The sequence below is a fragment of the Moschus berezovskii genome, chromosome 11 (genome assembly GCF_049115385.1).
Source record: "Moschus berezovskii isolate FMDL1 chromosome 11, NW_MosBer_1.0, whole genome shotgun sequence".
Classification (NCBI taxonomy): domain Eukaryota; kingdom Metazoa; phylum Chordata; class Mammalia; order Artiodactyla; family Moschidae; genus Moschus; species Moschus berezovskii.
In genome coordinates, this window is record NC_142470.1 from 31,549,407 (window position 1) to 31,574,263 (window position 24,857).

The 24,857-nt window shown below is 52.0% G+C and overlaps 1 protein-coding gene across 2 annotated transcripts in view; it reads left to right on the plus strand.

The window, feature by feature from the left end:
- KLHL29 (kelch like family member 29) overlaps positions 1-24,857 on the plus strand; it is a 339,724-nt gene that overhangs the window by 166,523 nt on the left and 148,344 nt on the right. The gene's annotated exons all lie outside the window — the stretch shown is intronic.

Here is a 24,857-nt window from a genome sequence, read left to right on the forward strand (position 1 = left end):
ATGGAAGAGGATATAATAATTGATCATGCTTATATGATGAAGCCTCCATAAAACCCCAATAATACAGGGTTTGGGGAGCTTTCAGGTGGGTAAACACATCCCCACCTGAAGGGGACTGCACCCCCACTCCATGGGGAGCCTCCCAGACCTCCCACTGTGCATCTCTTCATGTGGCTGTTCATCTATAGCCTTTATCATGTCCTTGAATAAACTGGTGAGTGGAAATGAGTGTTTCCCTAAGTCCAGTGGGCTTCTCTAGAAAATTAATCAAGCCCGAGAAGAAGGTCATGGGAAACTCCATCCATTGCTGGTCAGTCAGAAGCACAGGTGATGACCTATACTTGCAGCTGGCATCTGAACTGGGGGTGGGAGATCAGTCTTGTAGTACCAAACTCTTAACCTATGAGACTTAAGTCTATCTCAAGGTAGACAGTGTCAGAATTGAGTTGAACAATAAGACACCCAGCTGCTGTTGGAGACTTGTGGGGGAAAAAACCTACACATTTGGTGACCAGCAGTGTCAGAACTAAGTACTCTATGTAAAAGTACTGGAGACCCACAGGATAAAAACCCACAGTAGGGAAGAACTGGGCATCACTACTAACAAAGCTAGTGGAGGTGATGGAATTCCAGTTGAGCTATTTCAAGTCTTGAAAGATGATGCTGTGAAAGTGCTGCACTCAATATGCCAGCAGATTTGGAAAACTCAGCAGTGGCCACAGGACTGGAAACGGTCAGTCTTCATTCCAATCCCAAAAAAAGGCAATGCCAAAGAATGCTCAAACTACCGCACAATTGCACTCATCTCACACGCTAGTAAAGTCATGCTCAAAATTCTCCAAGCCAGGCTTCAGCAGTATGTAAACCGTGAACTCCCAGATGTTCAAGCAGGTTTTAGAAAAGGCAGAGGCACCAGAGATCAAATTGCCAACATCTGCTGGATCATGGAGAAAGCAAGAGAGTTCCAGAAAAACATCTATTTCTGCTTCATTGACTATGCCAAAGCCTTTGACTGTGTGGATCACAATAAACTGTGGAACATTCTGAAAGAGATGGGAATCCCAGACCACCTGACCTGCCTCTTGAGAAACCTGTATGCAGGTCAGGAAGCAACAGTTAGAACTGGACATGGAACAACAGACTGGTTCCAAATAGGAAAAGGAGTACGTCAAGGTTGTATATTGCCACCCTGCTTATTTAACTTATATGCAGAGTACATCATGAGGAACGCTGGGCTGGAAGAAGCACAAGCTGGAATCAAGATTGCTGGGAGAAATATCAATAACCTCAGATATGCAGATGACACTACCCTCATGGCAGAAAGTGAAGAGGAACTCAAAAGCCTCTTGATGAAAGTGAAAGAGGAGAGTGAAAAGGTTGGCTTGAAGCTCAACATTCAGAAAACAAAGATCATGGCATCTGGTCCCATCACTTCATGGGAAATAGATGGGGAAACAGTGGAAACAGTGTCAGACTTTATTTTTTGGGGCTCCAAAATCACTGCAGATGCTGATTGCAATCATGAAATTAAAAGACGCTTGCTCCTTGGAAGGAAAGTTATGACTAACCTTGATAGTATATTAAAAAGCAGAGACATTACTTTGCCAACCAAGGTCCGTCTAGTCAAGGCAATGGTTTTTCCCGTGGTCATGTATGGATGTGAGAGTTGGACTGTGAAGAAGGCTGATCGCCGAAGAATCGATGCTTTTGAACTGTGTTGTTGGAGAAGACTCTTGAGAGTCCCTTGGACCGCAAGGAGATCCAACCAGTCCATTCTAAAGGAGATCAATCCTGGATGTTCATTGGAGGGACTGATGCTAAAGCTGAAACTGCAATACTTTGGCCACCTCATGCGACGAGTTGACTCACTGGAAAAGACTCTGATGCTGGGAAAGGTTGGGGGCGGGAGGAGAAGGGGACGATGGAGAATGAGATGGCTGGATGGCATCACCGACTCTGTGGACATGAGTCTGAGTGAACTCCGGGAGTTGGTGATGGACAGGGAGGCCTGGCGTGCTATGATTCATGGGGTCGCAGAGAGTCGGGCACGACTGAGTGACTGAACTGAACTGAACTGAACTGGGGGGAAAAAAATTCAGAGTTTTTCCTATACAATGTGTTTTTCTAAAAAAGTCCAAGCCAAAAAAAATTCACATAATTGGTGCTCCCAGCAGATAGCAGCAGAGCTGGTGGTTTTTTTTCCTTGTGCAAAAGGAGGTGTGGGTTTTGGCCCAAAGTCCAGCTCCTGGGAAACAGTAGGTGTACCTTCCATCCAGAGCTCTTGTTTCTGGCACGGCTGCGGGAACTGTCTAGTAAACTGAAGAATTAATCCTGGCAAGTAATTAGCACCCCTGGGAGTGGTTGGGGTGTGGGCCGTGTGTTGTCAATAATGTCGCCGTGCTGGTGGCCTTGGGCAGCAGCACTAAGGAGCCTGAAAAGCTCAACCAGGGCCAGGCGGTGTTCTGCTTTGCTTTGCTCTGCTCTAATTTCCATCCCTTTAATCTGGTTTAAAATAGCCTCTCTGAATTCAGATAATGCTTCCCCCTGGTCAGTTAGTCCTTTTTCCATCCTTCAGTCGCTTCTTTTTCTGTGCACATGTTTGGCAACCCCCTCCAGTATTCTTGCCTGGAGAATCCCTTGAACAGAGGAGACTGGCAGGCTACAGTCCATAGTGTCACAAAGAGTCGGAGACGACTGAAACAACTTAGCATACACCACATTCATTAAGGAGCAAAAATTTGATGGGCATCTAGGGGACATATTTCAGCCTCAACAGAGCCACTTGTCTGGAGGCATGCACACCCAGGGGTGCTCCTGCAGACGGTAGGGCCTGTCGGCTATAAGCAGGTCTGCAGGGGAGGCACCCCCACTCTGCCGACGTGCTCTCCTTCTGTTTCCATGAGGCACCTGTGCTCTGATGGGGAGGGCTACTCAGGGCTTGGCTATTTGGAGATTTGCCAAAGTCTTGCTTTCTGGAGCTGACCTTTCCTACAAAGCATGTGCCGTGCTGAGGGCTTGCCGGTATTTGGAAGAAGATGGTCCTGGGAAGCCAGGGTGCAGCCTGTTTCCTTCCTGCCTTCCCTCTCCAGGATGGAGGCAGGGTAGGGACCATCTCACAGGGACAGTCTCCCACCAGGATCCTCAGGGATTCCGCCTCAGAATTGGGAGTTGAACCTGGAAGGTGGGCTCAGAGAAACTGCCTAGGCCTCGCACCAGGGATACCTGGGGGAGGAACCAGGTCGAGTTAGTGTTAACTAGACTAGTTAACAAGGCTATGGTTTTTCCCGTGGTCATGTATGGATGTGGGAGTTGGACTGTGAAGAAAGCTGATCGCCGAAGAATTGATGCTTTTGAACTGTGGTGCTGGAGAAGACTCTTGAGAGTCCCTTGGACTGCAAGGAGATCCAACCAGTCCATTCTAAAGGAGATCAATCCTGGGTGTTCATTGGAAGGACTGATGCTAAAGCTGAAACTGCAATACTTTGGCCACCTCATGCGACGAGTTGACTCACTGGAAAAGAGTCTGATGCTAGGAGGGATTAGGGGTGGGAGGAGAAGGGGACGACAGAGAATGAGATGGCTGGATGGCATCACCAACTCGATGGACATGAGTTTGAGTGAACTCCGGGAGTTGGTGATGGACAGGGAGGCCTGGTGTGCTGTGATTCATGGGGTCGCAAAGAGTTGGACACGACTGAGTGACTGAACTGAACTGAAATGAACTGAGACTAGTTAACGGGCTTCCCCAGTAGCTCAGCGGTAGAAAATCCACCTGCAATGCAGGAGACGCAGGTTTGATCCCTGGGTCAGGAAGATTCCCCTGGAGAAGAGCATGGCAACCGCCTCCAGTATTCTTGCTTGGAGACTGCCATGGACAGACGAACCTGATGGCTACAGTCCATGGGGTCGCAAAGGGTTGAACACAACTGAAGCGACTTAGCGCGCATGCACCAGACTAATTAACAGCTCCTGCGTGGCTGGATCCAGGCTCTTGGGAACCTGGGGAAAGTCTCTTTCAATTCTCTGAGCCTTTGTTTCCTCACCTGTAAAGTTAAGATTGCATTGGGGCAGGCTGATGACTGACACAGCCCCCAAATCGTAGTGGCTTAATCCCATAGAAGTTTCTTTCTCTCTTAGTCACAGTTGGATTGGGTCTCCAGGAAGAAGCTCTGCCTGGTGACCCCGACGGGAACCCAGGCTCCTTCCATGGTGCGTCTCTGACGCTGGGTCCTTATCCTGCCCCAACAAGGACAGGGACAAGGAGAGAAGAAGGCAGTCCAGCTCATAACCATGTAGTTCTGGGGGGACCCAAATCACTTCGAAGCCACAAGTAGAATCATGCAGGAACGGGGGGTGTTGTCCCACTGTGAACCCCAAGAAAGAGGGGGTCACAGACGTGGGGTGCACCAGTGGCCTCTGCCAGAGAGACAGCAGTAAAGTGTTTCTCTCGGGGCTGCCCGCAAGGGTTAAACGTGAGAAGTCACAGCTCCCCAAGCACAGGGCCTGGCCCAGGAGACGCAGAGATCTTGTTATTTTCCTTCTCTTTCCTCTACAGTTTATTCCCTTGAGGCTTATGCAAATAGCAGACCCAGGCAAGAAATTAAGTGTGTGTCCCCTCACCTCTGCAGCTGCTTATTTCCTTGTTTCCTTGTGGTGTAACATTTCATTAGACCTTCCAGATGGGGAAAGAGCAGGCAGATTAAAAGTCAGATAGTGCCTAGAAGCCTGCTTCCTTGGTTTCAGGGATGGCTGGTACTTCAAAGCTATTTGGTATTTCCACAGCCGAAAGGCCTTCTCGGGAGCAGTTGTGTTTTAATAAATGGCTGCCTGAGTAATTTTCCTCGAAGGAATTGCTTCATGGATGTGCCTGCCCCCAGGGAGCTCTGGCGGTTCCTGACCAGTGCTCCTAGAACTGGTGCCTTATGCCAGGATGCGAGGGGCTAGGAGCCCCTCCAGTAGACCCACCCCGCTGTCAAAATGGGACACCCCCCCCAGGCCCTACCAGTAGGCTCTCCAGGGACCTTTGGAGGGCACCGGACAGGGGAGAGGCAAGGGACCCAAGCTGTGCCACGTGCAGGTCTTGACTACAGATCTGATCCTTCCTGGCAGCCATGGGCAGAAGGAAGCACCTTTAAGATGAGGGCAGATTTGTTCCCCTCACTAACCTTGACTGCCGTAGACCCCATCGGGGGTGGGAGCCGGGGGGGTAGGGGCAGCATAGAAGGGACAGCAGGGATCCCTCATTGAAGGGACAGCAGGGATCCCTCATTCAGGATCTCTTGCTGTGGGAGCCACTCCTTCAAGGAACGGCCATGTTCATTCATTCACAGACTCATTCTTTACAGAGAGGCTAGGCCAACGTCTGAGCCAAGACCCAGCAGTGAATAGATTGGTTAGAGGGGCGTGGTGGCTGAGAGTCGCACTGCCTGGGTTTGAATCCTGCCTCTGCATCTTCCCGGCTGGGTGACTGGGCACACTGCTCGTCCTGTCTGTGTCTCTGCTTCCTCACCTGGAAAAGGGTGATGGCCATCATTATAACTGATCGCCATGTGGATTAAATGAATCGCCGCTTGTCAGTTCCAGTGAGGTGAATACCTAGAGCCTGTTACACAGAGTGAATTCAGTCAGAAAGAGAAAAACAAATATCGCATACATGTGTATGGAATCCAGAGAAATGGTTCTAATGAACCTATTCACAAGGCAGGAACAGAGACACAAACAACAGACTTGTGGACACAGAGGGAACAGGAGCGGGTGGGACCAGAGAGAGTGGCATTGAAACATATATGCTACCATCGGTAAAACAGACAGCTCGTGGGAAACTGCTGTATGACACAGGGAGCTCAACCAGTGTTCTGTGACAACCTCAAGGGGTGGGATGCGGTGGGAGGTGGGAGGGAGGGGGCTTATGTATACTTACGGCTGATTCACATTGGTGTGCAGCAGCAACTAACGCATTGTAAAGCAATTATCCTCCGATTAAAAATAAATTTTTTAAAAAATGAATCAACATTTGTAAGGCACTGCCTTTATAGACGGAGAAGGCAATGGCAAGCCACTCCAGTACTGTTGCCTAGAAAATTGCATGGACAGAGGAGCCTGGTGGGCTGCAGTCCATGGGGTCGCTACTAGTTGGACACGACTGAGTGACTTCACTTTCACTTTTACTTTCACACATTGGAGAAGGAAATGGCAACCCACTCCAGTGTTCTTGCCTGGAGAATCCCAGGGACAGCGGAGCCTGGTCGGCTGCCGTCTATGGGGTCGCACAGAGTCGGACACGACTGAAGCGACTTAGCAGCAGCAGCAGCCTTTATAGAACTTATATTCCAACGTGGAGGAGACAGAGAAATCTAAGTAAATTATGTAGTCGAAAAGAAATCAATAAGAGCTATCGAAAATTAAAACAGGGAAAGAGCTTGGTGAATTAAAATAAGATGGTTAGAGGAAGTCTCACAGAGAACGTAATATTTAAGAAGAGACCAGAAGGGAAGCAGAGCCCCAACAACGGGGCTAGTGGGCAAGAGGTAGCAAGCGCAAAGATCCTGGGGCAGGAGGGGGCTAAGGTGCTGGAAGAGCAGAAATGAGGCCAGGGCCCTGGAGCAGAGCCATCAGGGGTACAGTGGGGAGGAAGATAAAGTAAAAGAAGGAAGTGGACCCCAGGCTTCACAGACCTTATAAAGGTCTGACTTTCTCAGGGTAAGATGCAGGCCATTGCAGGAACTTGAGCAGAAGAGAAAGATGGTCTGACTTGGGTTTCATCAAGATCACTCCGGCAGCTCTATGGAGGATACGCTGAATGAAGCAAGAGGCAAAGGAGGCAGTTGAGCTAGGCGGGTTGGGCAGAAACCCAGGTGAAAGACAATGGTGGCTCAGCCCAGGGTGGCCAGGGTAGAGATGGGAAGAAGTGGGTGGGGTCAGGGGTGGCCCATGGCTGTCAATCAAGGGAGCTGGACATAGAAGAAGCATTGTGAGTTTGAGGCAGAGGATCTACAGGGCCAGGCTGGCAGCGAAAGTGAGTCCAGCAGTGAGGGGATGTGGAGAGAGCACCAGCCTCAAAGCCAAATACAAGAACCTTCATCTTGGTATCACTTCCTCCCTTTGTGGCCCTGAGCAAACCACCTAATATTGGAGTCTGTTTCCGCCAAAACAAAGGCAGTGCTGGGACTCAGCTAAAGTGGCTTGCAGAGTGACAGGCATGCTGCAGGAGCTCAATCAATGCTCCTTGTCGCTCCCCCGTGCTGTCTCCTTGCAGCTGGGTGAGGAAAGCTCAGCAGCAGAGAGGGGTCCCCAGGTCAAGAGGTCTCCAACAGAGGCTCAGAGGTGTAGAGAGTGATCCCCAGGAAAGAACCAGGGGTGTTACCATCTGTCTCTGCTTCACGGTATGAGTTACCAGGCACTTCCAGTGGGTGGCAGCCTCAGGTGAACACAATTCTGGGCGTAGGTCATTTTCTGGGCAGCCAGGGAGTGGGTGCCAGGTCAGTCCTTTTTACTGGCATGAGCAATACTGAGCTGCTTTTATTATAGCCCCAGAAGTCCATTGTGATGGTGCCAGGATGGTATCTGACACCAGAGTTCCCCCAACCTCAGGCAAAAAAATCTCCCCACCCCCACCCCTTCCCCATCCAAGCCCAGACCTCTGCAGCATCCTTTGTTGAACTCCAGACAGTGGAGGATCTGCCCCACCCTGGGTGCCGCTGCAGCCAGCCCTCTGTAAATAGACTGCTTGTGCCTGCAGACTGGGCTGGGCAGAGCCAGGGCCAGATGGTCGTCTCACTCCCTCTCCTGGGGCTGCTGCAGCTGAGATCTGGCCCGCAGACAGCTCCATTCAGTGGCCCTGACCCTGTTGTCCCCAATTGTCCTCAGGATGCCCACTCTTTTGGCCTCAGTAAACCCTGGGACTCAGCCCCATGCAGCCGGGGTCTGCGCGGATTTGACTGGCGGCAAAGGATGTGACTGATGGGTGTAAGTAGAGCTTCCACCCAGGCTGCTGATGGGATGTGGCGGATAACTAAGTTTGCAGAGCTCAATATGCTGACCAGGCACAGGGGATCCTGCAGAACGAGGGTTGGAAGGAAGCAAGGCCAAAGGGTGAGCCCTCAGAGAAACCTGGCGTCATGAGGAAGGCTTCCTTTTGGAGACAAGAACTGAGCTGGAGAAAAACTGAATCAGTTATTGTAGGATGTTCGATTTGATGGTTCCTTTGTCTTGGAGTCTCAGATGAGGCAAAAAGCTGAGCATGCAAGGTACTCAGGACCACACATTGAAAGAGGAGTTGGGTAGCCCCAGGATCACCTCCACCTCCCCCAGCCCAGAAGTTAGAAAAGCCTTGTGATGACTTTTCTCAGGAAAGGAACATCCTTCCCGAGAAGAGTGTTATCCAAGGGAGGAGTGATGAAGATGTTCCTCCACTCCTGGGGAGACATCCCCACCAGCCATCAGCCCAAGCCTTTCCTTCCTGTGACCTGGCACCGCCCTGATCCTGGGGCATTTGGGAGGATGTGACCAGGCACAGAACTGTGCCTGACTCTGCAAGACCAGAGGTGGCCGGTCAAGGTAATCTCATGGCCACACTCTCCAGGTGGACACTGCATGAGGGAGTCAGGCTTGAGCCATCCTGGGAGAGCCCACCGAGGACATCCCAACAGAGGGTGAGCCCACAGAGCTCTTCAGGGGGCACATTGAGTACAGTCAGATCATCCAGTCTACTCCAGCCAAAGAACGCACAACAGTGCCCACTGGGTCTCTGCCCCACCCCCCCCACCCCCCAAGAAGCCACCTCCACTGGCTTGCCACACTCTGGCCACACCATGCCTTTGTCTCAGCCTTTGTCCTGGGTGCTCTGGGGAAGCCAGGAGCAGCAGTTAGTGAGTGACAAAGAGGCTGTACCTGGGGAGTGTCACATGCCCACCCTGCCACACCCCGCTCCTATTACTGAATCCTGAGACTGGGTGAGTGGGGACTAGGCCCAGGGGAGAAACTTGGAACTGGGCATGAGATCAAAGTTCCAATAAGAGATCAAACTTAGCAAAGGAGAAGCTTCTGTTGTTGTTCAGCCACTAAATCATCTCCAACATTTTGTGACCCCATGGACTACAGCATGCCAGGCTTCCCTGTCCTTCACCATCTCTTGGAGTTTGCTCAAGCTTATATCTATTGAGTTGGTGATGCCATCCTACCATCTCATCCTCTGTGGTCCCCTTTCTCCTCCAGCCTTCAACCATTCCCAGCATCAGGGTCTTTTCCAATGAGTCGACTCTTTGCATTAGGTGGCCAAGAAGAAGATAAGGATAAGATTGTTTTTACAGCTGACCTTGCCAATGACTAGGTCTGTGACCACACACCCTACCTGAACCTCTCCATGCTTCAGTTTAGTAAATGTACCCTCCTCGGAGGTTTAAGAGAACTGATGCATGCAGCCCTGATGCTCAGTAAGCAATAGCTCTCAGTAGTAGAAGTATCTGCAGCAATAGTAATAATAATAGAAGTAGCTCCCAAAAGTGATCAAAAAAGGGGGGAAAAAAAGCTGTTTGGGTTCAACAGGGTTGATTTGAAGGGAAGCAGTAGGAGAAAAAAAAAATCTGTTTGCTGCTGATATCCCACTGAGTTCAGCCTGTTTAGTCAGCCTTTTACACAACTATCATTTTGCAAAATCTGTAGTAAGATCAGTGCTGAGTGTAGGGGGAATCCCAGAGCACTATCCATGCCACCTGAATGACCCAGGAAGTCTTATGCGGAGAGGTGGCACAGAGTAAGACCTCATGCCATGCAGCGGGGATACACCATTGGAAGAAGAAAGTGGTCTCAGGACCCTTGTCAATGTCATGTCCTCTTTGCTCAGAACACAACCCTCAGACAGTTCAGCCCAGTAAACATCAGTGAGTCCTGTTGCACCCAGCCCACAGGGAGGGTGCCGGGTCAGTGAGATGAGGAGGAGGCAGGCTTTGCACTCAGGGAGCTGCCAGTCTTCTGGGATGGGAAGACAAAAATCGTAGCATGTGAAGTAAACGTGGCTCTTGGTAAGATGGAGGGATTCAGAGATGCTGCAGGGTGCAGAGGAGGAAAACTTAGCTTAGCCTGGGCACTCTATAAGCCACACACAGACACACACACACACACACACACACACCCCTCCTTGGCTGTCTTTCCCTCATAACCAGTTCTTCTAACAGATTGCACTCCTCTACCTGCTTAAAGTTAGACGTGGCCATGTGGCTTGCTTTGGCCAATAACGTGAGAGCAGGAAGGACATGGGTCCCTTCTGAGGGACAGTTTTAAGGACCAGTGTGTGATTCCCCAAACCCTCTGTTGCTCTACAACCATGACCAGCAGCGCCCAGGCGAGGGGCAGCACTCTGCCTGTGTCTTGAAGAAGAAAGACATGGAACAAGGTCCCCAGGTGACCGGTGGGGAACAGGTAGTACGAATGAAAAGCAGGCAATTGTAGTTAAACCACTGAGACTGGCTGTTATGTACATTCAAGTCGTGTCCAACTCTTTGTGACCCCATGGACGATGGCCCACCAGGCTCTTCTGTTCATGGAACTCTCCAGGCAAGAATAGTGGAGTGAGTTACCATTTCCTTCTCCAGGGGATCTTCCTGACCCAGGGATTGAACCTGGGTCTCCCACATTGCAGGCAGACTCTTTACCAGCTGAGCCACCAGGGAGGACCACAAACCACTGAGACTTGGGGCTGTTTATCATCATGGCCTAACTCACCCAGCCAGGTGAACGTAAGCATCATTTTTTTAAGTAGCCCAAATAGAAAACTAAACCCTGAGAGATTCTTAAAGAGACTCCTCTCTGAGTCCTGTAACACTTACCTTGTTGGAACCACCTTGCCCAAGGAATGGCAGGACTGGATTCCAGTTCCGTCTCTGCCCTGACACTCTATCTTCAGGTAACACCATTGTCCAAGGAGGTGTCTGACCCAGAGTGACTGTGAGAGTCCAACATTGTAGGGATACAGTCTTCAGGGACCTGGGAGTTAAGGAACAGCCAGCAGACAGCCTGCATCATTCAGTATCTCAGCCTTGTGCCCTGAGGGTCACTGTGAAGGTCAAACCCAGAGTTAGACACAGGACAAACCCAAGGGAGGGGGAGGGAACATGGTGGTCTTTGCTGCTGGGGGGCATGGGGCCAAGGGTCCCAGGCTGCCCGACGGGGTGGAAGTGACAGCCTAGAAGCCAAGTGTCCCTGCTTGGTTAATCTAAAAATAAACAGAAAGGCAACAAAAAAATCCATGTTTCAATTACTGCACACAAGCTGTTCAAACAGCCAGCTCTGCACTGGAGATGTGAACTTGTCAACAGAGCCTGCCTCGTTTGCATGCTCGGGTGGTGATAAAACACACAACCTCGCAACAGGCTGCCCTCTGGTCTGGGTAGGCTTTTTCCTTTTTAATTAAATTAAATTAAAAATACAGACATAGAATAAAGAGTGAATATCTGAAGCAGGTGCATCAAGATAGATGTGCTCAGTCATGTCTGACTCTGTAGCCCCATGGACTGTAGCCCACCAGGCTGCTCTGTCCATGGGATTCTCAATGCAAGAAGACTGGAGTGGGTTGCGTGCCCTCCTCCAGGGGATCTTCCCCACCTAGGGATCGAACCCCTGTCTCTTATGTCTCCTGCACTGGCAGGCGGGTTCTTTATCACTAGGACCACGTGGGAAGTCTGCACATAGGACATCAGCTCCCAAAACAGAGGTAGAGGAGCCTGTGAGGGCTAAGGTAAGCCACGCCCTTGGGAGAGAGGTGAGCAGGAGAGCGGCCAACACAAAGCATCAGCGGCAGGACCAGGGGACTAAAGTCTCTTCCGAGTGACCCAAAACACTCCTCCCCTCCCCAACGCTGATCATGGAGAAAACACCAGTGAGCAGTGCGGGCCATCAGCTCCCAAAGGCAAGGTGAAGACCATTTAGGGACCTCTCTCCATGGGGGAGAGGTTGTTACAGCCCACCTCTGGGGTGAGCTTAGCGGGCCGGCTGCATGGCGGACAGAGCTTGACTCTATCCTTGGCATTTCTTTCCTCTCCCACACACCCTGCCTCACTGTCCTGGTTCAAACACAATCTGTCCTCTGAAATGAATGAAGCCCCAGGAAGCTGGGCTCCCTGGGCTCCAGGGCCACCCGGACCCACGCTGCCAACTCCAGCCCAAACCAGCCACTGCCTCCCCTGAGCCCAGAGATGCTTGTGTCTCTCTATTGGGTTAGCCATTAAGTTGGTTCAGTTCAGTTCAGTTCAATCGCTCAGTCGTGTCCGATTCTTTGCAACCCCATGGACTGCAGCACGCCATGCTTCCCTGTCCATCAACAACTCCCAGAGTTTACTCAAACTCATGTCCATTGAGTCGGTGATGCCATCCAACCGACGATGGCATCTCATTCTCTGTCGTCCCCTTCTCCTCCCACCTTCAATCTTTCCCAGCATCAGGGTCTTTTCAAATGAGTCAGCTTTTCACATCAGGTGGCCAAAGTATTGGAGTTTCAGTTTCAACATCAGTCCTTCCAATGAATATTCAGGACTGATTTCCTTTAGGATGGACTGGTTGGATCTCCTTGCAGTCCAAGGGACTCTCAAAAGTTCGTTCAGGGGCTTCATACGATCTTACGAGAAGCCCAAACAAACACTTTGGCCATCGAAATATATCCTTACTGTGTGCTTTTCTCTTGCCAGCACTACTTTCCCCAAAAGCCAGAACCTTGCCCCATCCTCACCTGGTTTCAGGATCTTGCACCGAGTCATGCGTTATTGCTCAAGAGGCAGTTAGTACTTTTGATATGACCTGACAAGGAAAGGGCAGGACATGTGTTCATCCAGGGCATGCCCAGGGGGTTGCTTGGGAGGAAAGTAGGGGGGGCAGAGCCCTGACCCATGATGGTGGAGCCCCAGAAGAGGAAGCCGGCTGCCTCTTAATTTCCCAGGGAGGGGTTCTGGATAAAGAAGAGCCCTCCCCCGGAGATGGAGACGAGAGAACAGCAGGCTCACGCCAATGCCGGTGAAGGCGCCGCAAATCCTGCCACTGAAGTGGCTGTTGGTTGTGTATTCACTCTGGACAGGGATTTTAATGTCCCCAGCCCTTGGAGCAATTCTGCAGCCATCAGCCCAGACACTACTTACTCACTGAAATAAAAAAGCAGTCGAGTCTCTCCCAAGGAAGATAATATCCTGTCACAGGCAGTATGATCTGCCGGCCATGTGACGGCCGTTCCCTAATGTTTCCAAATAGACTTTTGAATAGACTCTTGTCTAGAAGAAAGCAAATTGCAAGAGCATTTTTGGCAGCCAAATAGAGGGCGCGTATTCGTCTTTCTTCTGTGCAACTCTAGCTGCTGGTCTGGCTCCAGGCGCCGAGGAGGATTCATCCATCAACTTGGGTCACTGATGAACACCATTTGCTGTGAAGAGAGATCTCGTCGAATTAGTCAGTTCTGCAAGATTCGGAATAATGAGGCGTGCCAGAGGCAGTCTGCGAGAGAGCGGGAGGCCCGCTTGGAGAAGGGAGGTAACTGTGAAGTCTAGCTCCCATGTCTGCGAGTGTGTGTCTGCAGGACGGTGGGAAAGCAGGCTCCAGACTGCAGTGTTGCCATTCTCGGTGGAGCCACCCAGCGCAGGGAGTCAGAAGGAACCAAAGCTGGTTGCTTGTCCCAATTACTCTGGCTAATGATCCTCCATGACATCAAACCATACCCGCTGCCACAGATGCCTCGTCAATCCTGATGTTTATGAGCCCCTAACTCATACACGCCTCCCTTCTTCCCTCTGTTTATGCTGATATTATGCTGCCAACTGTCATTTCCAATATCTTTTTTATTTTTCATTATCACCATTATAATGATTTACACCAAGAGCAATAGCACAAATGCCTAGTCAATTAGTCCCGTGAGAAAAGTCTTTGAATCATGTGTGCCTTTTCGGAAAAAAAAAAAAAATTACTATATCAAAACACCAAAATGTCTCAAAGCAAAGGTGCACATGAGCAGGGACAGAAATGGGAGCCTTGTTCTTTTCATATCGTTTATCGTTCCTCTAACGCATATGCTAGATACCACCTTTCTGAGGAAGGGAGATTGGTTTTTGCACCAGAAATTGTGCCCAGAAAAGGAATCAGTGGCATTTTTCTGGAAACCTATCATCAGAAAAGCATTTTTAGACATTTGTCTTTTTAGGTCGTGTATTAAGCTTCCCAGGTGGCACTCGCGGTAAATAATCTGCCTGCCAATGCAGGCAACTAAGAGACATGAGTTCAATCCCTGGGTCCAGAAGATCCCCTGGATAAGGAAATGGCAACCCACTCCAGTATTCTTGCCTAAAGAATCCCAGGGACAGAGGAGCCTGGCTGGCTACCATCATGGGGTCGCAAAGAGCTGGACACAAATGAAGTGGCTTCGCATACAGGAAGCCCTGTAATTATGGAATATGGATTTTCTCCAAACACCTTTGCCCCCCACCCCAGGGCCGTCCAGGGCGATCACAGTGCACTGGCAAGCACTGTAGGAGCATCAGAAAGCCAGGGTCCTCAGGCCGACTCTGATTCTGCTAACAGCTGATCTTAGGCTGATGTGCCTCAAGCTCTACCTGCGTTCAAGTCCTCCTGAGGGATCTTGTGAAAACAGTAGATTCTGACTCAGTGGTGCTGGGGCGGGGCCTGGGATTCTGCAATCTACAAGCCCCAAGGTGGTGCCAACACCGCAGACATACAAACTGCCCTTAGGTAGGGGGTACTTAGGCCACCACCCCAGCCCTCATCTCTATCCTCTCCTTTTCATTTTCCCCACTTATAAAAGCCAATGCCAATGCATCCTCAGTAAGCACTGCAGCCCTAGAAAACCATGCTGTTGTTGCCGTGACCACCGCTGGACCTTTAATGCAGGGGCTCCCTCCCTGCCCTGCTCTGAGCCAGTCCACCCGCTGGTCTGGAATCTGCCAGATTGTGTCTCCCTCAAAGTTTTTGGATGAGCTAAGACCTAGGAAAAGCAGGCAGGTTTAACTGGCAGTGGAAAAGTCCCTATCTTCCTTTAGAGATAAAGATGACACCCTCAAGCCTTCTGTTACAGAGATTGAAGCCCCCTAGGGTCAGACGTCACTGCCCTGGTTTCTAATCTGAGCTGTCGCATCCCTGACACCCCTCACCCCCCAGCCTCGAGGGTCTGGTAGAGGCTGTTCTGTTGGGTCCATACCCTGGAGGTGCCAGCAGCTAAGCAGCAGTGCTGGGACAAGCCACCCCGAGCCTGGCACCAGGGCTGGGCAATCGTCACACTTGCCCTTCTGAGTGACCAGTGATGGCTGGGAGTAGGGGGTATAAATAGGAGGGCGGTGATCCCTCCTGGCTGGACAAGGCAGGTGGAAGGAAAATTCCCTTTCAGAGCTGGGGTGAAAGGTGATAGCAATATCTGTGCTCGGTTCTCTGGGGCCTTGGTGTTAGAAAGGAAAAGACCTAATCACAAAACCATACCCAGGTCAGTCCTATGGCTGAGAACAGGGAGAGACTAGCATTAGCCTGGGGATGTACCAGAAGTTGCTTGGCTTTTGAGCTGGTCAGAGGATTTGAAACAGGGCCCTGGATCCGGTCTGGCCCCACAGCTGGTGCATCTTATGTCCACTTGAAGTGCTAAACACCTGCCCCTGCTGAGGAATACTGTGCCCCCAGGAGCAGGGCGTGGGCTTGAAAAGACTTGAGGAGGACACGCTTTCAAGACCAGGCCTGAGGTGGAGGCCTCCTCACATTTTTCACCCTAGGCACCTGTCTGGCCTCAGAGTGTGTTCCAAGCCTTTCCTGTGTTCTATCTCTGGTTGCTCAGCCTGCAGAGGGGTGGCCAGGATTCAAACGCAAACCTCTTGACTCCCCACCGGGGATGAGTCCAGAAGCAATCACCAGAAGCTGAGCTGGCAGAGCAGAGGAGGGCCAGGCCCAGCACTCAGACCCAGGCAGCTGTGCTCAGTCCGTTCCACGGAGGAAACAGAGGGGGCCCTGTCTTTAGGGAGCACACCCTCATAGGAGTGGCATTCACGGGGGAGTAGAATGTGCCAGCCCATTCCTGGGTCATCGGCCGGCCTCTGTGAGCTGGGAGAAGGGAGGGCTGGTTGGAGGAGGCCTCCTGCAGGAGGGCTGGAGTGGGCCCAGCCCCCCAGACTCAGCCAGAACCAAGTCGTCTGAGTCGGTGGGGCCTTGGTGGAGACAGAGGGTCCTGGGAGCCGAGGCAGCCCCAGGGAGGCGTCTCCCAGCGGCATCCCCAGCTCGCGCTGACATCAGTGCCAAATCCCAGGACCAGGCCGGCTTCCCCAGAAGCACCCAGAGAATTCCTTTGTGCTGTATTTGCCAAGATGGTGTTCCGGCTGCCGTTTATTATTTTGCTCCAGAAGAAACACTAAAGATGCAGAGAGGGAAACGAAAATAAGAAAGATGGGCAGGGACTGTTCCAACCGACTTGGCAGCACGTCTCCCCCAAACGAGGCAATCATACATTTTCCGATCGGGCTGGACGGGCCGCGGCTCATTCCTCAGCCCCCTGTCTGGAGGCAGCGCGGGCTCCCCACCGTCCTGTGGATTAATCGTGCCTTCGGGCCCTCACAGCCGGCGCCCACTCCTCCGCATGCCTTAATGATAGGAAGGAGGGAAGGGTCATTAGTCACCTGTGATCTTGGGGCCAGCGTGCACACAGGGCATGTCAATAGTTGGGGACACAGAGCACTTCCCAGGACACGGAGCACCACTGTCCTGCTGTGAGTTTGGGGGTACACAGAGCGCAGGTCGGCAAGCACAGGAGTCTCAGGGGCCAGTGCCGTGGGCTCCTCCACAGTGGCCCCTGGGCCCCAGTCCCGCATGGACAACACAAGGCAAAGGACTGTGATATTCACAATGATTGATTATTTATTCATGAATTATTCATATCGAGGCAAGTCTGTGGGACAAGACGCTGCTCTGGTATCCAGGAAGCAGACATGACACCAAATTATAGAGACACGACCCTTCCAGCAGGGCTGAACCTGGTATTCTCTGGTCCCCTCCTCCAGGCCACCCTTGGGCCCTGGACCTGGGTCTGTCATGGCGCCCCTGAGCTGCAGCAGAAGCCCATCCACCAGGGCAGGCTCTGGGGTTTGTGACAGGAGGTCCCCTTGGGCACAGACGTTCTGCTGAAAACGACCTTCCTTCCACTGCGGTGTGTGGTCCCAAGTGGCCCTGAGTGACAGAGCACCCCACAAGGTCCCAGCCACCCAGCACAGGGGGTCTCAGGGAGTCCATGAGACACAGACCCACACAGCTTCCTAGCTCACAGCCACCTCCTTCATCATCATCCCAGAAACCTGCCTGCTTCCTGTTGACCTTGGAGGCCTATCCTTGTCCTCCCTGTAACTCAGATCTGGTCATTACCCAGGGATGTGGCTCTTTCTCGTGCACAGAGGGTTCACGAGGTTTACAGTTTGGTCCTCACAGTGGCCCTGGGGGCAGTCAGAGCTGTCCATTGCTGCTTTCCAGATGAATAACCCACAGCATCCCTGAGTTCCTGGGGCTTGTGAGGGGTGGTGAAGTGAAAGTTGCTCAGTCATGTCTGACTCTTTGCAACCCCATGGACTATACACTCCATGGAATTCTCCAGGCCAGGATACTGGAGTGGGTAGCCTTTCCCTTCTCCAGGGGATCTTCCCAACCTTGGGATCAAACCCAGGTCTCCCACACTACAGGCAGATTCTTTACCAGTTGAGCCACAAGGGAAGCCCAAGAATACTGGAGTGGGTAGGCTATCCCTTCTCCAGCGGATCTTCCCTACCCAGGAATCAAACCGGGGTCTCCTGCATTGCAGGTGGATTCTTAACCAACTGAGCTATCAGGGAAGCCCAAGAAGTGGTGCTGGGGTTCAAATACAACCCTCTTGACACCTCACCCAGCTCTCTTTCCATTGTCCAGGAGCCCCAGGATGAGTCCTGGAGTAGTCACCTGGGTCTGAGCTAGCACGGCAGAGAGGGGGCAGGGCCAGGTTCAAACTCAGGCAGCGAGTGGGGTGTGGCTTCTCCAAACAGAACAAAGAGTGTGGACCCTTTGCAGAGAGACCCTGGAACACAGCAGCTCAATGGTGAGTTGGCGAGGCAGGGTCCGAGAGGTGCCGAACACCTGGAGCCTGCCCAGCTCCTGGGGTCTGACTGGAGCGTTGAGCATGAAATGGTCCAGCTCTGTGCATGTTTTCCAGAGTACTGACTGGGATGGAGCCCATATTTCCCAGTGGGGAAGGATGGGTAGGCTCCATAGTACCAGACTAGTTCTTATACAACTCTAAAGACATTCCCTTTTCTATCATTATAAAGGTAATCTAACCACAACAGGGGCTTCCCAGGTGGCGGTAGTGGTAAAGAACCCTCCTGCCAATGCAGAAGACATAAGAGATGCGGGTTCAATCCCTGGGTTGGGAAGATCCCCTGGTGGATGACAGCAGTTTGATCCTCCAACCCATTCCAGTATTCTTGTCTGGAGAATCCCATGGACAGAGGAGACTTGGTGGGCTACAGTCCAGAGTCGGACATGACTGAAGGGACTTAGCATGTATGCATGCAACCACGGCATAGAAAATGTAAAAATAAAATAAACAATACCTAAAACTTTTGGTCAAATTCCAGACAGGCAGTGGCTGCAACAAAACTAAGACAAGCGGGGCTTGGTGCAGAGTGAAGGCCCAAGGTACACTTTCTATTTGGGCATCAGGAGCGCAGAGAAGGAGAGAAGCTGGGAGATGAGGGTTCTAGGGACAGTCAAGGAGCAGAGGTTTGGGACAGGAGCTAGAAGTCAAGGGCTGGGGAAGTTGCATCATTTTGTTTTTATCCCAGTTAGCAACCCGCCTCTGACTCCTCCAAGGGAAGAGAGGGAGACCCAAGACAAGGTGGAGTCGCCTGAGTCCCGGCACACCTGGCGCTCAGTGGCAATGACCAGAATGAGGACTCGGCCCCAGCGCCCAGTAGGCAGGGAAGCTGACTTCTGACCTCCATTCACTCCAGGTGAAGGGGAGCCCAAGGGTGGAGCGTGTGTGTGGAGGTCCCGGGCCCAGGCCCCTGCTGGGGGAGCCCATACCCTTTCTGGTGCGCAAGTGAGTCATCATGGGAGCAAGCACCTTATCCCTCAGGAGTTGGGGGGCAGCAGGAACAGACCCTCCTCTGCCTCCCAGGGAGGAGCCCTGGATGAGGAAGAATGTCTTCCTCACAGGGGGGCTTGGATGCTACGGGCACACTAGGCTGGCCCTGTAATACTTCTGAGGGATCATCTCAGCCCTGAGTTAGTTGGGCTGGAGGGTCATCATTCTCTCTGGAGCCAGTCAGTGTGGACCTCCTCCCCGTTTAGGGTGCTGGGGGGCTCTGTCCTTAGGCTTGGCGTCTACCTGTGTGTACTGAGCTCTAGTCTGTGTGGCTCTGAACAGGGAGGGAGGGGCAGGGCGTGGGGCAGGGGTGGTGCAGGGCCAATGGTTGTGCATCCACAGCAGCACTTGGGCCCTTCAGGAGTGTCCCAGGGTGATGTGCTCACCCCATTCTTTCCCTCCGCTGTGATTCTGTGAGCAGGGCCTACCCTCCCCTCACTCTTCCCAGGGGAGGAGAAGCATGTGTGGAGAGAAGGCACTGGGATCCAGGTCGGGGACCAGCTTCCCTACTGGTGAGCTGGGCCCAGGCTCTCTGAATCTAGGTCTGGTTCTGGGAGAGTGGAAACCCAGTATCTGCACATGGGGCCACCATGCAAGCTGGTAGTGGTGCATGCCTTTAGGGAACTGGGAGGTGTGAGACTTCAGACAAGCAAACATGGGCTTCCACCCACCCCAGGTGGGGGGCCCCATCCCCCTCCCGTCATCTCCCAGCCCAGCATCCCTGGGATGGTGCAGAGGTCAGCACTCCTGGTGGAAGAGTGGGTCCCCTCCCAGCACCCCAGCAGCCAGAGCCAAGCCTCCCACGTAAAACCCCCACCTCTGGGAGGCTCTTCAGATTGAATCTGGGACCTGCCCCTTAAGATCCCCTGGAGGAGGGTATGGCAATGCACTCCAATATTCTTGCCTGGCGAATGCCACGGACAGAGAAGCCTGGTGGGCTACAGCCATGGGATTGCAGAGTCGGACACAATTGAGTGATTAACACTCCTGGGAGACTCTTCAGATTGAACCCAGGACTTCCCCCTAAACATCTCTACCCTGGACCTCGGGCTAACCTGCCCCCACCCACAAATTAAGACTTATTAGATCCTATAGATCTTTCTTCACACTTGCATGTAATTTAAAAGGTGCTGGCCACACAATCACCCCACCCAGGGGCGAGACTGCCTCCTGATTAAGAGCCCTGGACCTGGGAATGATTGTGGCCAGACTCCCTCCTCTCTCTCATGCCCAGGCCCCAAGCCAGGATCTGCCAGTTCACAGGCCACCTGCCAGGTGTGCACCTTGACAAGGAAACGTTTCTGCATGTTTTGTCTGTAATTGCTTGACCAGGTTCGTCTGAGATGCCTCGTGCGCCTGGGGCCTCCTCCCCCCCTGGCGAACGCTTCCTCCAGCCCCAGATGCACATGGGGGCCCACAGGCCACAACCCAGCAGAAAATACTGGCGCGGCCACCTCTGGCACTGGCCCTCTGCCGTCTCACCCGGGTACACCGGGCAGCATGTGCCTTTCATTCCATTTTGAAAGGGGAAATTAAACTGAGGGATGAAGTCAAGCCCAAACCTGCCATGCAAACAGCTGACCTTTGTTTTGAATACACTTAACCAGGCCGAGACCAGACTGTGTGGCCTCTGGCTGCCTGAGTGTCCATCTCCTGTTTTCAGGAGACTCACAGGGATGAGCAGCAGGGCAGGGATGGGCTGGCTTTTCTGCCATGCACCAGTGAGGAGGAGAGAGCCACAGTGTGGTCCAGTGGGCCCTTCTCCTCCAAGGTAGCAAGCTGAGAGGTGTGATCGGTATCAGAGGTGTTGTTGGGGCCCAGGAGGCCCCTGTGATCGGATCCCAAACATGCTGTGCCAGCTCTGGGCTTGTCTCAGGGGTGCAGGCCACCGGAACACCAGTCCTCCTGATCTCCATCCTCAGCAGCTGGAAGGAGATGGTTCCCTGACAATATGGGAGGTTGTGTTGTTCTGTAGGAATGTAGGGGCTGATTTAGTGCCAATCAGGCTAGGTTAGACTTAGGTAAAAAATAAACTGCCAATCTCAGGGCCTTAAAGGTAGAGATTTATGTACCAATTGTGCTGAGTCTGGAGCTGGGGTTGAGATGGGGGGCAACCCTCTTCCATCAGATAATGGCACTGGCTGGGAGATGTGGCCTCTGAGGTCACCAGGGCAAGCAGAGGGTCACACCAGATGTTTTTAAAGAGAGAGTTCTGGAAATGGCCTTCATCCCTTCCCCACTCTTTCTGTCTGCCTGAATTCAGATGCATGATCCCAAGTTAACTACAAGGGAGGATTCAGGGGTCTTTCTGGATAGGCAAAAAGAGGACACTGTGTTTTAAACTTGGAGCATCATGTCTGCCCCACTTAGGATCCAGCCTAAGAAGGCAGTCACCCCAAGGGCACTGGTAATTAGCCACAGCCCTGCCCTGACAGGTGAATCTCAGGAGACCAGAGTATAGGCCCTGGGTTTCAGCTGCCCCTGGACATGTAGATCCTCCTTTCAGAGCTGTCCTCAGAGACTCCAGGTCTGATTTCCTAGAAAGGACAGTTCCTAGCTCCAGTGCCTTCAGGGAATTTCCAGCTGGAAGACTCAAGGTTTTATGTCTAAGTTTCTCCTTTTGCACAAATGTGTTTGTCCCTTCCTTAAACATTGAGCAATTAAGAAGAAATAAACATGTGTTTATTTATCCAGCAAATATCTCCTGAACACTCTTCTAAGCCAGGCATTGCTGGGTGCTGGGATTATAGAAACAATAAAGCCTGGAGTTTACTCTCAAGGGTAGCAAATGTACAACAGCCATCCACAGATGCTGGAATGATGGTGGACATCAGGGGGACGTTCAGGGGGACAGAGGAGCCCTCTCACCTGATCTTGGGAAAGGAGTGGTTAATACAACCTCTGAGAAGAGTCAGTGGCTGAGTTGGATCATAACAAACAGACAGGACTTAGCCAGATTCAGGGGAAGCCGGTTCTGGCAGAGGAACAGGGTGGGCTTGTCCGCAGGCAGAAAGAGGGCGAGATACCTTCAGAAACTGTAATGCATTTGGAATGACAGCACCTCGTCTCCGGGATGGGAAGAATGAGAAGTGAAAATGAAAGTCGCTCAGTCTTTGCGACCACTATACAGTCCATGGAATTCTCCAGGCCAGAATACTTGAGTGTATAGCCTATCCCTTGCTTCTCCAACGGATCTTCCCTACCCAGGAATCGAACCTGGGTCTCCTGCATTGCAGGTGGATTCTTTACCAACTGAGCTATCAGAGAAGCCCATTAATGAATGAATGATGATGAATGATGATGCCAAAAAAGAGAGCCAGCCCAGATGCTCAAGCGTCCCCTGGCCACCCTGAGGAGTCTGGATCGTCATCAGAAAGATAGTATTTAAAGCAGGAGAGGAAAGGGTGGTGACCAGACCTGTGCTTTAAAAAAACCATGAGGGAGGGACTTCTCTGGCAGTCCAGTGATTGAGACTGCATACCGCCAATGCGGGGGACTTGGTTTCAATCCCTGGTTGGGGAACTAAGATCCCACACGCTACAAGGCACGGCCAAAAGATTCAAAAGGCAGTAATAATAAAATAAACAAAGTTTTTTTCTAAAAAAAGCCACAAGGGCTGTTGGTGGAGGATGGACAAGAAGGATGAAGCTGGGGGCAGAGGACCGGCTGAGATAATGTGTGTGGGAGGCGAGATTGGGGTGGGTGTGCAGATGGAGGGAGGCGGATTGTGAGAAACAGCTAAAGCAACAGACGCAAAAGCCCTGCTGTGAAGTACGCGGACGGACACAGGGACAGGCAGATGGCTTTCTCTGAGAGAGGGAATTCCTGAGAATGCATGTCTGGGCAAAAGAACAATGAGTTGATTTAAGGATGTACCATGTTTAGGTACCTCCAGGCAGCAGGATTGTGGGTGTGGTGCAAGGCAAGGGAGGCACCAGGAAACGTGGCTGAATGAGGTCATCCAGGGACAGCGTGGAGGGTGGGAAACAGGAAATAGGGGCCCTTGAAAAGGAGCCAAGGAAGGGGAGCCTGCCACACAGACAGGAGGAGGGTGGCAGAGGGAGGAGGAAAAGTGAGAGGACGGAATGTCACCGAGACTGCACAGAGGAGCCTTCCAGAAGGTCGGCTGTGCCAAGGCCGGGGGAGGGGAGGCGGTTAAGGAAGACATGGGCATAAACGTCCCATTGGATGGAACAAATAGGTCCTTCTTGACCTCAGTGGCACACGGGAGCAGATGACAGAGCAGGAGCGGGGACCGTGACCAAAACCAAGCGTAGCCAGCTCTCCTGAGAACATCAGTTGGAAAAGTTTGTGAGGATAAACAAAGGGAGGTTCATTTTTATTTTGATGACGTTTCCATTGAATAGGTGAAAAAACAACCTTTGTTACTATCAAATACAATTTTTGTGGCATGGTGTAAGCTATGAAGCATAGCAATGAAATTAAATGAGCCCACCATCCAACTTAACAGGGACAGTCATCTCGGCTTCAGGTGGACCTGCGAGCTTAGCCCAGGCTGTGGGGGGTCAAGCAACCAGCAGAGGGGACAGTGCCAAGATAGGGGATGGCTGCTACCAGGGCCCTGTCCGTCACAAACTGGATTGGGTTGGCTCAGGCTCTGGCTCTGTGGCACTAGAAGTTGGCACCTAGGTCTGGATGTGCAAGGACCAGAGTGGTATCAGGCTTAATATAAGTTTATAAAATAAAGTGGTCCATTTACTGGCCAGCAATTCCCGAGCTGAGCTGGACTGGCAGGTTAGGAAAGTGAGCCAGGAGCTGTCCTTGACCTCCAGGAGCTCACACCCTAGACAGAAAGTGTGTGGAGAAAGGAAAAGAATCAAAGAGAACCACGTCGTGCCTGAGCCGGGAGCAGAGCTGGGGGCGTGATGTGCAGGGAGACAGCACCTCAATCTGACCCTGGCGCCCTAGCGCTAAATTCTCCCCTTTGCCTGTGTCTCACTGGGGCCTCGCCCACTGGGACAGCTTTTCCTGTATCTTTACATCCTTCCCGACTGAGGGTGACTGGTGCAGAGCCAGGCAAGTCATGGCCGTGCTGAGCAAAATTCGATCCCTGATGATACAGGAGGCCCTCGGGGTATCTGGTGTGTCTAGGTCTCCATGACAACACGGAGGGCCTTCTGTTCGGATATTCGGGAAAGCTGCATGAAGATGGTCTGGTTCACAGAGGCCAGGAGCCTGGGGGACTCTGGTGCCAGCAACTGAGTCGCAGGTTATAAAAGAAAACTCTCAACTCCCTAAAGCTTAGCACCTCGGACTTGAGTCCTACACTGAGTCACGGTCTGGAGGCCGGAGATTCTGGCCACATTCTCACCTTCTAGCTTTTGGACCTTGAGGGAATCACTTATTCTTAAGGAGTTCCCTGGCCCATAAAGTGAGGATGACCTTGCCAACTCAGGCCACTCTAAGGATCAGATGAGATCTGTTGTCAAGGTCCTTGTTCACGGCAAAGTGAGTCTCCCGACATGGCTGTTTCACCCTACCATAGTGTTGAGGATAACGGGGCCCGAGGGGTCACAGGATCTTGTTTTCACAGCAGGGGTGGGGGGACAAAGTCGTAATTAGCAGGCACACGTCTGCATCGTCCAGGGCAATGTGATGCTACCGAACACTTTAAGCCATGACTGGATTCAAATCGCATTGACTACACTCTGCCATGTGATCCTGGACAAATCATTTATTCCTCATCTGTGATGGGGCTAATGATCCATGCTTTGCG